The 14,911-nt window shown below is 40.7% G+C and overlaps 1 protein-coding gene across 7 annotated transcripts in view; it reads right to left on the bottom strand.

Moving 5' to 3' along the window:
* MEF2A (myocyte enhancer factor 2A) overlaps positions 1-14,389 on the bottom strand; it is an 81,708-nt gene extending 67,319 nt beyond the window's left edge. For 3 of the 7 annotated variants that reach the window (XM_065641456.1, XM_065641460.1, XM_065641462.1), the window contains exon 1: positions 14,015-14,388. The gene's annotated coding sequence lies outside the window, so the exon portion shown is untranslated. Of the gene's footprint in view, positions 1-14,014 lie in introns of all 7 variants that reach the window. The other 4 variants (XM_065641461.1, XM_065641464.1, XM_065641465.1 and 1 more) reach the window with 3 other exon arrangements.
* Positions 14,390-14,911: the final 522 nt, after the last annotated feature.

The raw sequence follows: 14,911 nt of genomic DNA, 5'->3' as shown, positions 1-14,911 counted from the left end.
GGATAACCGATTCAAATTTGTCACACAATTATGAAAAATTTCAAACCTACTTTTGAAAGCATTTCATGCAGCAAGGCTTGCTAAATCAAAGAATATTAATAGGTTCTCACAATACACAAAAACTTACCAAACCACATTTAATAAAGAAACAAATGGAAAAAGAATAAATGTTGGTGGGTGCTGACTGTCATTTGTTTTACTGGAACATATCAAACAGTTTCAGTACTCTTCTGCTAAAGATATAAAGAAAAGCTGAAACAGGAATTCACAGCTACAAACCACACAAGACCTCAAAACGCAGGTGTGGCGCCATCCACATCTCACTAGTGAATAGTCATAACTGAACATATTAACTCAGTTTCTCAAAGACCTTAATAAGTGACAAATATGACTCTTAAGACATGTTCTCCATGAAGAAACAGGTTTGCTCCTTCTAGGTATTTCAATTTTGTGACACCATGGATTTTTAGGTGGTAGGGATAAAAACGAAATAGTTTCTCTGTGTGGGTATCCTAACATGACATTGACTCACACAGGTACTTAAAACTAGTTTAAAGGCAGCCTGCATACATCTATCTACATACGTATCACAATATAGCCTTACCTTGATCTAGGAGGGGACCTGAGGAATCCCAGCTAAACAGACTAAAAGCCTATTTTCCTGACTTTGATCTCTAATCTAGTAAGGCCTATAAGCTTGTAACATGTCTAAACATACTGCACAAACCTCCTAGATGCACAGGTCTAAGGTCTGGGTGAAGAACCTTCTGATTTTAGGACATTTCACACATAAATTGCCTGAGACTAGCAAAACAACACTAAAACCCAGAAACACCTTTCAAGGAAAAATTATGAGAACAATATGAACATTCTCTTCCCCCATTATCCAAATGACTGTGAGCATTTCTAGATCCTCCCATGGGCAGTAAGAAGGCTGAAACCTCCTGTAACAGGCACCACAGGCAAAGGAGAGAAAAGTTCCCTTCACCTTCACCAAAGCTCTGGAATTCCAGAACAGCATTTCTCAGCCCACTGGTGCATTCTAGAAATTAAGAGTGGCGATACAAGTGCAGATCTAAAGCTACATCCAGTAGATTGAACGGTGAGACTTCAACATCTGTTGCAGCTCTCAAACAAATGTACAGTTTTGCAATGAAGGACTGCAGACATGTTCTCTAAACAATTATAAGTTCAATTAGGTATCACTCAGACATAGACTTTAATTATGCTCAAATTGTCTCCTATTGCTAAAATAAAAGTTAAATAATTTAATTTAGTATGGGAATACAGCAGAGGAGAAGGAGACAAAGACTTGGATTAAAAACCTTCTGTGAATGCCAAAAAGAGAAAAAGACAGTTCCCTATATGCTCAGGGACCATTAGAACCCGTTAGCATTTTTTGCCAAACATGGTTTTACATATTTTTTAACAGTGTTTTAGAAAGTCGTGCTAAGGCAACTGTATATTGACTATAATACAGCCAACATGTTGTATTATAAAGAAGACAATACCAAAATCTGACTAATGTGTATGAAAGAAAACACATTCACTACCATGGGAACCCTGTTAGAATTCACCACTATGTCAAGTGGTCTACAGGAAGCTTTTCTGTGCTAGACTTCTTCTCCTAATAATCTCTCTACTAATAATTCTAAGACAAACATTAGCAGCATAACAGGGAACAAGCACACAGGCAGTGCTGTCACCTTACAGCATTTTCATCTAAATACATTTAACAGACACAAGGAAACATGGTAGACAGAATACCAGAATAAAATCACCACCACTTACACCATCACTACAGCCAAGGATTTAGCTGGAACATTGAAGTTAATTCACTAAAAACTCACTGTAAGCACAGTTAGTGAACGTGGGAGAAACAACGGGAGGAATAAAAAAAAAAAATTTAAAAAATTTTTTAAAAAAGAAAAAATACACACACCACAAATACATAAGCGTTACAAGAAATGCACCAAATTCAGTCGAAAGTACAACTTCATCTAACCTGGTCTAGAGGTTTCACTAGAATAATTTTGCTGTAACGAACTGAACCATAGTAAAATGATGCCTATACCAAGCTTTTGGGATGCATAGCTCTAACACGAAGAGAAGCAAGTTCCATCTCCCAGTCTTCACTCTACCTGTATATGTAAGAGCATCAGCAATAACAGCAAAATGAAACCAGAGTTAAACATTAAACTACACATAGGACTTGCCAAGTTACTGCCATTTACAGGAAAAGCTCAAGAAATCTTGCAGCACACACAAGACATTAACATCCAGTTAAAACTACTTTTGTCACTTCCTCCGTGGAGGCAGTATATAAAAACCACCTGGAAGCAGAAACTCAAACATTATGAGGATAATTTGGTTGTGACTACATTTCACAGGGTCCAAGTTAGTCTTTCAATGATGGTGTGCAAACTCAAAACACTACTTAATAGAAGGTTTTTTTGCAGGGTTTGAGAGATCAAAAAATAGCACCTAAAAATGTCAATGTAGAAGTCTGATTAGACTACAAAATGGAGTTATCAATTCAAAACCAGAACAAATTTTCCCTAAAAAGCACTTCATATGTTGAAATAATAGACCTACATTCTCTGCTTGAAGTCAAGAGCAGCCAATTGTTGTGTATCTAACATTAGCTATTGAGATCTGAGCATTTCACCAAATGGCCAGTTGAATCATACTAAATGCTGAAATCCATTTTTAACCAGCATGGCAACTTGGCACACAGTTTTAGGTTTTTGTGAACTTCAGAGAAAGAAGTCGCATTCTAAAGAAATCCAAACAAAAAGATGTCTTCCAGAAAACATGGAATAAATCACATCGCAAGGAGCATCCTGAATGTATTATATATCAAGTTCCTTCTCCTACATAGTTACAAGAAACAAAAAATATTCTAATGCCTTGTTCAATATTGTAGCAACTACAATAACAACCACAGCACAAGCTCTCCCAAAAATAGGTTTTAAATGCAGAACTTACCCTTCAGAATTAATATACCCACGCTACTCTTTTTCATTAATATATGCAATTGTTTCCTTGTCCAAATTCGTACATTTGTCTGAGGAGATGGAAATGCAAAAGGAAGACAAGACAATTATAGAAAGTAGACAAACCCAGACACACAGTCTCAAGTAAGTAGATACATTAATGGTAGAACACTTCAAAGTTTAAAGGTCTGAGACCAGAAATACAAATAAGTTTGAAACAAAGAGGAGTTTGAGGTAAGATGAGGCTCGCTCTCTCTCAAGCATAAAAGCTGATAAACCAAGCCAGACACACTCAAGGTACAAATATAAAAAAAACAACCGAAGCAAAAGAACACCCTTGGAACTGAATTTTATATCTTCATTTGTATCTTGGTTGAAACAAAACAAAAGCTGCTTTCTAGTTACTTCAATTGGCTGTTGACAAAATCCTGAAGGAAAATATCTGTAAGTCCTAATACAGGTGGGCTGAAGGATTCATGTTCAAGATCCAGTTATAGATATATATATATACACACATATATACCTACTCCTTCCTTCCTACCCTGCGGCCCAAGCACTGACACATCTCTGTGGGTGCACTACATGAAACCAAATGATCAGGCTGGCTGTCCCTTCACTGTTCCAATAGTGCTAACAGGTCAGACTATTTTAAGATAAGCTAATTATGCCAGTGAAGTATCTTATAAGCCATTAAGATTAAGCAGAAGAGACCATGAAGAATTAAAAGCAGTGAAGTACAGATAAAACAGAAGCAAGAATTGTGATCTCAACTATTCAAGATAAGCAGCCTGAAGGATTCCTCATCAGATTGCAAATCCAAATTTTAGTCTGTACTTAATTTCTCCTGCTTCTAACAGTTTTTATAGGCACAAAAGAAACTTCACATGAAGGGCTGTTGTTCCTTACACCTTCAGAAAACTAGTCATTCAAGTCTTTAGAAGAACAACACAACAAAATCTTTGTCACTTGCTTGCAGGCATTATCTACATGCACACAAGACAGCTACAGAAACATAGATGCCTTAAAAGAAATAGATCTGAAGAAAAATCCTCAGATTATGAGTTTGTTACACAGAAAGTTTTCAAGAAGTTTATCAGATCATTTTCTCATTAACATTTCATTAAAGGAATGTATGATAGAAAAGTGGGTTGAAACCTCTTTTGAGGACTAGTCAGCCAGTATCTTCAGGAATATTGTAGCAGGTTTTATTACTGAACAATTCATCCTTTAAAATACCATGTTTTTCAAAAAATAGGATCCAGAAAGTCCTTAATAAAACACAGATACGAGCCTCACATGCAGGGGTGGGGAGAGTGATTTAAAATAAATTTGTTAGTATCTCTAAGAACAAAACAAGATATTCCCTCAACTCTTCTGTTCTCTTTCTTGGGAGTGGGGGGAGAATGAGGGGTGCAGAGGAGATTATAAACAAGGTGTTTAAAACAGAAAAATCTAAATGGTTTCCAGACAAACAGGTCTTCTGACTTTCTTTAATGCAAATAAGCTCCTGCTCCCCCACCTCCAGAACACAGGCAAAAGAGAAGCAAACTGCTGTCCGAAACTATATGCAATTATGGTCCAATATCTGCCAAGGGAAAATCTGAGGACAAACAGTTGCAATCGCAACCCAATGAGTTCCTGTTCTAGATCACAGGAATCGAATCCTGAGTACAAATGCTATGTAGTCAATTCCCTGCACAAAAATCCCCAGACCACTACAGAATTTTGCAAACAGCATCCTGAGCAGACTCGCTGGGTAGGAAGAAATCGCAAGTGTTCTATATAACCATCTTCCCATATATTTCCAAACGGGCATCATCAAAATGAAGATGTCTTTGGGATTTAACTTTATTCGGGTGAATGAATAAATCACAGCCTAACATTTAGATCAAATCAAATACATTAAAAGGAAAGCAAATTCAAAAACTGAATGCAGAGCTTTAAAAAAAAAATCATCCTACCTTTAAGAGTTTATTTCCATAAAATTAAATAAAAACACTGTTTACTAAGATTAGGCTAGTCTCAATGATGGCATTAAAATCTTGAAGACGAAAACTACTACCCACAGCTTTCTAAACCTGCTTTTCTAATACAATGAGGTTTACATGATCACAGCCTATTCTCCCTCGTTAACAGTTTCTGATTTAATTGGCCAGTTGTGCAATAGTAAAAGTATGAATTATTTTTAAGACTTTCTAAAGTGCTGCAGAATGTTTGAACCAGTGGTTGCCCTCAGCCCCTGACCTGCCGTGACCAGAGTGGCAGCAGGTTCTGCAGGATCACTCAGGCACTCAGACCAGCCACCGCTAGCAGCCCAGTTAAAATATTTCCAGAACTTAAAAGAAACATACTGTATACAGGAGATAGTCTGAAAGATCAGGGAATAACAGACTTAAAAAACAAGAGAAGCAGAAGTTCTACAAGTTTTATTATTTGCAAACCCAGTACTTTACTATTACTGTTCAGACTACTTTAAATTTATCTCCAATGCTTTTCCAAGCCATATTTTAATTTTGTAAATAAAATGGGCTATAGTACACAGAATAAAAATTTTCATAAACATATTGTCTTTGTTCTTCTCTCTTGCCCATACCACACTTCATTTGCTCCTGAGCAACCCAGCCATAAAGCTGGAATCCTTTTATCTCATGCAATCACACTGGTTATGCTTGCCTAGAGCAAATATTAACAGGACGGTCTACAGATCCTTTAATGACTTCTGTCTCCTCTTAGACAAAAAGTTAGAAGGTGAAAAGAAGAAAAAATGGCAGCAAAACCCAACAGCACCCATTAGTAACATCAAGTCAGTTGCAGCCTAGGCTTCTTCTGCAGTATTTCTTCAGTCCTGTAGCAGGACCTGATGGTTGTGCCCATTCATAAGCTCAACCAGGACCCCAACTGCTGCACAAGCACATCTGGCTCACCAGAGGGTGCTGCAGGGGCTCAGAACAGGACTAACACAGCAGATGTGGGCCTGGATCATAACCTTCCGACATGGGGCAAGTCTTTTTCCCAGCGTTTAAAAAAATACAGAGGTTTTTAATTGGGTGTCTTAGTAGTTATTAAAATTTTTATCTCCTCTCCAATCACCTCTTTTGAAGTGAACGATTCCATTATTTTCTGATAAATCCAGTGCGAGTTTTACATAAGCACCTTGTGTTAACACACTGTTCCTTGTAAATGCATATGTACTTGACAACAACAGGGCTCATGGACTAATGCTAGGGCATCCTCGAAAGATAACTATAAAAACAAGGATATCACCATTAGGTTTAATTTGACAGTACAGGAATCCCTTTCCTCAGCAAAAACATATGTGGAATCTACAAATAGGAAAAAAAAAAAGACTGCAACCCACCAAACTAGACAAGTCTTATACATAGGGCACGCTAAAAGTATCTGCAGAAAGACTGAGCGAAAAGCAGCCAGTGGGTAACTGTGGGCTCTCAGGTTATATTTCATCTTACTGCAAATCCAAACCTCCTATGTACATATGCCTGTAAAAAACAATTCAGCTAGAAGTCACTAGGAGCATCCTTCAGAATATTAAGACAGTAACAGTAGTTAAAATTTTCAACTCCCCCATAATCCTATTTCATCTCCTAAACAAATCATCAGTCTTTTAAAGCACTTTCCTCCTATTTGTGTAAAGCATCTAAATGACTCCAGTATTCAGGAACATTAATAACTTACAGTTTAAAATCCAGACCTTTCAATCATTTGAACACCACGTTTTACTAGTTCCCCGAAGCTACGAAATTAACAGTGATCAATACATTGACCAACAGCTTTTTTTTTTTCTTTAAAGGAAAAAAATCATTTGACAATTATCGTAAGATAACTCTTGTTGCTACTCCCCTCGCATTTCAACTCATTAAACCCATGACAAAGCCTGGGGGACTTCTTGAATTTCTCAGTGCCCTTCACTGGGAACAAATGTTCTGTATTTCTGTCTGATTTTGTAAAATAGATTGGGTAAAATAAAATACCTTTTATATTTCAGCTAACTCAACTGATAGTTTCCCATTACTTTTTTGATGACTATTCAGGTCAGCAGTTTTCATATTTGTGACAAAGAAAACAAGCAGCTACTTAAAACTGCAAACTACTCTTTGACATTTACCATGTTATTACATGCTATACATACTCCTTGTGAATTTTCAGATTGTGTGTGTTAATAGCTAGAACTTCTCCAAATATACCCATATTCCACATGTCCAATACCCAGTGAATACCTGCTTCCACCTACTGCCCACATCTCTTTTCATCCATGCAGGACTTTGTCTCCTTCCGCTGAAGAAGTTCGTCTAATTTAATGCTTCCAAATGGGAACCATTAATACTCTTACTGCTGGCACTTTTTTCATGGTTGAGCCCAATATCTCTCAAAGCGAAGATCTTCGTATATGCTTCAGAGACAAAAAGTTACGACACTACCATTTGGAGTGCTATGAACAAAGATAAGGAGAACAACAAGAGAACAAAACAAAAAAAAAACCACCACCACACAAGCCACAAAAGCCCTAACACTCCAAAAGAAACACGGAAGGATATTACGGAAGTCTCTCAGAGGAAATCCTTCTTCTGCACTCAAAAGCTTCAAATCCCAAAAGCCAACTAGCCAAGCTAACGTGTATTATCAAACCCAGACTAAAAAAACATAATTTGACAGCCTACAGGCTCAAAAATTTTACCAGAAAACACTTTCCCTTTCTGTACACATCAAGTGCAACATTGTATCTCTTGCCATACCTTTTACTTTCCCCCTTACACCCTGAAACCAAGGCTTCTGAGCGCAAATTTAAGACATCTGAATTGCAATGACAACATCAACATTACACAATAATTTCAAGAGCTTCAAGGAAAAATAAAAATATTTAGTTACTGAAAAATTTACTTTATTACCCTCACTGCATGACAACATAATATAAGCCCAGTGATGATGGAACATCCCATTTTTTCCAAATATTCTCAGAAGACTCAGTGCTTTGAAAGCTCACACTGGAAAAAGCAACATTTTTGAATTGCTACATATGCCAACTTATTAGCAGTCATTGTCGTCAGCTTACAGTTTTTAAGACAGGATGCATGCAGTCATATCAGGAAGAGGGCAGTTGCTGTGAAAGAATGATACCAAAACCAAGATGTCCTTAATATTGATAACCTTACACAATGTTTCTGAGCTATACTATACAAGTTTTCCACAACAGTAAGATTGTCAATTAAATACAATTCAAAGCATCTGCAGAAAAATGTCCACTCAAAAACACTATCACTTTTTTCATACCTGAGGAAAAAAACAAACAAACAAACAACTATTATAACTTCTTCCTCAGTCTCCCAGACTCACGTATTGCAGATTTTGTGAGATTCAGAGGGCAGGGGGAGGCAGTCACCTTATTCTGACACCTTTCAACCATTTCTTCAGTGGACACTGCCAAGGCAAGGCTGTTCTGACCTTTATGACATCTCAGCTTTTTGTATGGATATGCATATCTGTGTGTCTCTCAAGGTTCAACTACTTGCTTACTCTTCTCTTACAACTGTAATTCTTCCATATCCCATCATTTTACACTTATAGTACCTCCCCATGCATCATAAGGGATGCCAAAATGATCTCCTCTGACTTCTTTCTCTCAACTCTGTACTCCAATATCTTCAAGAAAAAAATGTTTTAACAGCATGGCCATAGCACACCTCATATCTGTGCTTAAGCTTATACAGCTAAAAATTTAATAATTTATGCCCCTTGACCTTCCAAACATTTTAAGTGATCACAGAAAATTACAAGATCAGACCTGTGTATATTGGTACAGAATTCAATACTGATACTGACCACAGCTTCCAAGTACTACTGCAGGTATCGAGATGATATATCCGCTTTACATATTCTCACAGGTCCATGGTTAGCTTTCAAACAATAAAAATAACATTAGTCCAACTCATGCAATGCTATATTACAATGCTGGAAGCAATCTGGTCTTCAAATGAAGCCAAGTTTCAAAAAAACTTGAAGTAAATGGAAAAAAAATCCTTCTTCCCCCCTAATTATCATGGTAAAAGTATCACGAGCACAAACCCATCCGTTCTAAACCCCACCCTTTTAGGTGACCTCCGACCACCACAGGGAAGGCAAACACATTTTTCTCCTAGTTATTTAGCTCTCTCAAAAACAAACCAAAACACCACAAACACAACACAGTGAAAGGTGCTTTGTCATCAATGCCTGGTACACAGATACTTAAAGAAAGCACTTAAAGCAAGAAACTACAACAAAGTTTGACTGATAATTCCTAACATCTACTTTTTAACTTAGTATACTTAAAAAAGGCATGCAACAATAGGCATGTAACTACCAGTGAAATCCAGCTGAGCACAAAGCAATACAGCATGCAGTTGAAGACTCTAGGTTGGCCCATAAGGACTTTGGCAGAATTCAGCTCTTCACAGACAGAGACAAATATAACTGGGAGACCTACCTAATTAAGTATCACTAACATTTTGAATATAAAGTAGCTAATTCCCTGAAAAATAATTCAATTAATCACACTTATTAAGAAGGATGTATTTTCTTCTCATCATACAGGCATGCTTGTACTGTTACAACACATGGGGAACAAAAAGCACAGTGCTTGCTGTAGAAAAGGTTCTATATTTCCCTGCATGAAAATTTTGGAAAAAAAGAGTGGTCACAAAATTTACCTGTCTTTACCTGACAGTCATTCCTGCCTAATTCTTCACTGCAGCCTCAGATTAAGGAGAAAAGGAGAAAGGAAGACTACCATACATACAACTTAAAATACTCCACCTCAGTGACTGTTATAGGGGGGGGTGGAGGGGGCGGAAATCTCAGGAACAGACTTGTCTTGTAAGATATTAGATCCTCTTTAGTGTCAAATGGAAATGAGAGTATACAGTACAAGGGTTTATGTTCCTAAGGAAAAGCACACTTGAGTTAAGGATAATGAAATCTAGAAAAAGTCTCACAGAACCATTAAACGCAAGTCTAAACAATACAGTTGATAAACAAAAATAAGAAGTGCCTTAACATGGAAGAAAACACATCCCTTCCTTTCAACTCCACAAGCCGTAACTTGGAAGATCATTAAAATAAAAATGCACCATATGAAGGCGGTGGTAAAGGTTAAAAATCTAGATCAGATGCTTACTTTAAAATAAACAGAGCAAACTACACTATTGTGGGCTACACACTTAACCCTCCATGGCATTATTTATTAGCTGGTACTCTAGCACAGAACACATGCTGAGGGAGGGGAGGGTAATTGTCACATTACACAGTTGAAGTCTGTTTTTCACTCTTAGCAATAACCTAAAACGTATTTTGATTAGCTGCCCAAAAAAGTTCCTGAATTCTTTTACTAGAAGGTCAACAAAATTAGCTTGGGGGAAAAAAGCAAAATAACATCTTGCTGTACTCTTACAAACTCCATAAGACACCAAAACCACCTTGTAAACATTCAGGGAAAAAGTCAGCTATATTTAGGTATTTCAGGATATGATTGCACCTCCAAAGACTTTATTCATTTCACATGATAGGAGAAAGAGTTAAACTAAAACCACATTCAGTATTACTTCAGCAATGCATCGGCTAGTCCATTCAAATAAGCATTGCATGAGCCTTTCAGCACAAGCAGTAAAACATACAAGGAAATAAAAACGGTGCATTTTTCTTCCCTGCTTACTTTACCAGCGCTGAAGGAGTCAAGTCTGAATGCAAGACAATAGGCACCAAAATTTTAAATTTTGTTCCATCTGATCAGTTGCAGAACACATTATTACACATGTGAAATAAAATCTTTCAAATACAAGAAATGTGAAAACTTCAGCCACTTAGTGTATTAAGAAGTTATGCAGCATATACGTTGCCACATGATGTTCAAATTCAAAGTAAGTTTTGTTTCAATGAGATGGAAAAGTATGTCCCAGTGTTTTTCACACATTGTCAGGCCGCTGTCATGACTAAATAGGCCTAAAGCCTAAGTTTTATACAGAGTATTTAAGCCTGTGGCCTTTCAAAATAAAAATTTGGTGAGGTGAATAAGATGTGCTAATGTTAATGTTTAGAAAACATGTTTTAAAAACTGAGCTGAAACACACATCTCTCACACAAGGCATAATGAACTATAGTTAGTACTAATTCAAGGTCTCTCTTATTTAGGGAAAAAAAAAAAAAAAAAACAGTTCCCAAACTAATACGTTTGCACCTTACGTAGCATCATACTGCAGTACTTTTACTATTGTTAGACAACTAATCAGCTGTGTTTTGTTACGCACAGCATGACCCAGAGCAGGTGAGACAGCACCGTACAGCACTTCAGGTCTCTCTGCAGCAGCACTTGGGTGCAGAATCCACAGAACAACATCAACAAGTTACCTGAGAAACTTGGCTAACCTTCTAAAATAAACCCCGGCAAAGCTTGGCTGCCCACACTAACCAGTTCAAGGCAAACTGCACACAATTCAGCTCCAATAAGGTTTCTCAATAAGATAGGTCTTCTGCCAAAATAAGCTATTTTATTATCTAGAATTATTTCAAGTTTTAATTCAGCAAAGTCCTTCTCATCTTACTAGTCGAACATGAGTCAATTCTACAGATCAATTTAGGTAGCTTCATAAAAAACAGTGTGCACTTATTTCTTCATCCCTTGTGTCGCAGAGGTAAAATGTTATGTGAAATTTCAGGAATCTAAATCCAGATATCTACACATACGCAAAGCATTCTATGGTCCCACTGTAGCCACATTGATTTAAATATGCACACAAAAAAATGAGGAAAATAAGCAAATACACAAGCTAAACGATAATGTATATCTACCATAGTTTACAATCTGTAAAGGCCTTCTCACAAATAAATCATTAGAAATGCTAGAATATTAAGACTGGCTGAGATGAGTCACAGTGGCAGAGAGACAGACTGCTATCTCCACTCCAATTGTTCTGAAGAAGATCCCATCCCTCTCACTGAAGGATTCTTCTCATTTACTGATGATACTCCTCTACTACTACTGGTGGACTATGTCAACTACAGATTTAGAAAAGAATTATGGAGGAGAAAAATAACTAACCAGGGCACTGGGTTATTTTCCTTCCTAAATTCCAAGCTAAATGCCCTCAATCAAACAAGGCTCATCTCCAACTGGCCAGCACTATTACAATCCATTAATATCAAGACATATTGTTCCATTCTCTCATTTTTGTTTTCTTAGCTGAATAAGTACAGAATTTCAAAATATCATTTTGAAATTATGCTCTTTACTGGCTAAAACTGCTAAAATTACATCCTTTATTACAATTCTTCTAAATTATGTAATTGAAAGACATGTCATTTTGTACATATTCTAGCAACTAAATGAAATAAATAGTTTAAAAGAGGAACCTCACAGTTCTCCCCCAAATGCAAATCGCTTGTTAGAGAGCAGGAAAAAAAACCACAGAATACATTCTAACATGTAAGAGTTAGAGATAAACATTTTAAGTAATTTTAAAAGCAGGCAGATTGTAGGAAAGTTGCTCTGATAGCTTTCACACAGGTCATTTCCACACTAGCTAGCAATAATAAAACAACAAATACCAAAACATAGCTATCTAGGTCCTAAAAATGAAAAAACACTTGTATAAGGAACAATTGTGTAGACGGTTAACATAAAGCTTATAGCCTTCCTTATGCTACATAAAAATTTACCAGGTTGTGAAAAAGATTTAAAATAAATACTGTCTACATTACCAATTCCATACCAAGCCACGTTTTCTCCCTTACTCCTGTTTAGAAATTATTCCTTTTTGTTGCTCCTCTGTACTTCCCAGAACCCCTTTTCCCCACTGTTCCCAATAAATTTAGTCTTTGCATGACTATGGGACACAATGGTTTTACACTAAGCGATTAAAAAAACCCTCCTCTTAAACTGCCTTTTTCCCTCTTCTATAGAACTTCTGTTTCTCAACTCTGAAAATAATTACCTGTCAAGTCACTATGGCTTACTTTTTCTAAGCAATCCCATTCTCGTCACCACCTAGCATCTCAAAAGCAGGTAAAAAAAATATTGGAAGACATAGGCTCATAAACTCAAAAGAATTTACTGTCTTTCCAGTCAGAAATAGAACGGTCTCCGATCCCCATGACTTCTGCACAGAGCTGGCGAACGCAAAATCCTCCTTGCAATAAGAACACAGCTGTACCTTCAATCTTTTCCTCCTCTGGACAAAAACATCCTCCAGTTTACACATTAGCGAACAGTTTCTCCTCCCATTTGCCACACACCTTTATGCGCTGCACAACTACTTTAACTATTCCTACCTTCACCTCCTCCCTTCCCCAAGCCCCATTTTTCGGAGCGTGCACCACGGACACACTCCGGGGGGGGGGGGGGGGGGGGCGGATTATTTGTTTGTTTTTAAGCGCGATGTCGCTTACCCAGCGTGGCTGCCGAGAACCAGGACAAAAGGTACTTTTCCTCCCCGCCTTTCCAGCCACACACACGGCGGGCAGCGCACCCGGCCGCCCAGGGGAAGCCGATCTTACCTCAGTGCTCCCCGGGCGCCAGGGCCGCGCACCCCGCCCTGCCTGGTGCACCAGCCCCCGGGCAGAGCCGGGTGGCCCGGTCCATAAATGTCCATCCTCCCCCCTCCAGCGAGCCGGGCAGGAACTTCTGGGGAGGCCGCGGGGAACTTGCCTACCGCAGGGACCCCCCGCCCCCGCGGGACCCCGCGCCGCCGCCCCTCCCCCGCCCGCCCCCCGCCCCGACTGCCCCGCCAGCACCCCCCGCCCCGCCGTACGGAGCGGAAAGAGGGTCGCAGGGGGGGACACCCGCTTTCTCCGTTCTTCTCAAGCCGGCCCCCTCGGCGGCTGCCCCCGCCCGCTGCCCCCGACCCCGCTCCTCGGCTCCCCCCGCTCCTCGCCTCCGACCCTCGTCACCCTCCAGAGCCGCCGGGCTCAGGAAACGCTCCCGAACCCTCCCGCTCGCCCCCAAAATCAGGGGCCCGGCCCCCCCGCTCACTCACCCGCCCGCGTCCCCTCGCTCCCCGCCGCTGCTGCCGCCTCCCCGCTGAGGCTCCTCAGGAGACACTGACACCGGCGCACGGATACCCGCTGGGCGCTATTTTTGGGAAACAAGGCCCAATCGGGGCCGGAACTACTTCCTCTGCCCCACGTCTCCCAAGAATATCCTTCCGCTCTTTTCTGCGGGCAGCTCGGCGCCGCGCGTCGCTGAGGGCGCTCACCCGAGCCAGGTAGGGGCGCGACGAGGGGGCCAGCGTGGGGAAGTACGAGGAGAACCTGCGCCCGGCGGCGGGTCTGGGAGCGCCCCGGTTTTGTTCATCGCCGGATTATTTTGTTTTAGCATGGGGAGCGGCCGGGTCTACATTCTTCACGGCCGACCCAATGCTGCGGAGCCGCGAGCCGATAGGCCAGCGCGCCGGAGTGAAAGGGCGGCAGCACCAATCACAGCACCCGCAAAGGACCCAGGCGCCCGCCAACCAGAGAGTAGTTGGTGGGCGGGGCGTAATGAAACGCGGAAGCCTTGAGTGACAGGCCCCTGCTCAATCAGAGAGACGGCGAAGGAAGCGACAGCCAATCAAAGCCGGGCTTACTGCGAAGGGAGCCCTCGGCCTTGCCCGCTCCTCACAAGCCCTGGCGGCAGCGCATGCGCACACGCGCTCCGGGCAGGCCCCCGTCCCTCGCTTCGCCGCCGGTGACGCACGTAGCCAGCCCCGCCCCACCACGCAGCGGCGCATGCGCCAACGCGCCTGCCCCGGGAGGGCAGGGCCGCGCGCGCCCCGTGCCCGGAGGTTGCCAGGGGCAACGGGCGGGGCCTGCGGGCGGGCCGGGGCCTGCGGCCTCCTCAGCCCGGCCGGTCGCTGCTCCTCAGGTCCCCGCCCGCCATCCCGGGGCCCCGCAGC

The sequence above is a fragment of the Caloenas nicobarica genome, chromosome 10 (assembly GCF_036013445.1).
Source record: "Caloenas nicobarica isolate bCalNic1 chromosome 10, bCalNic1.hap1, whole genome shotgun sequence".
NCBI classification, from domain to species: Eukaryota; Metazoa; Chordata; class Aves; order Columbiformes; family Columbidae; genus Caloenas; species Caloenas nicobarica.
The sequence above is the reverse complement of the archived record's forward strand: the minus strand, read 5'-3'. Positions and strand labels throughout refer to the sequence as shown.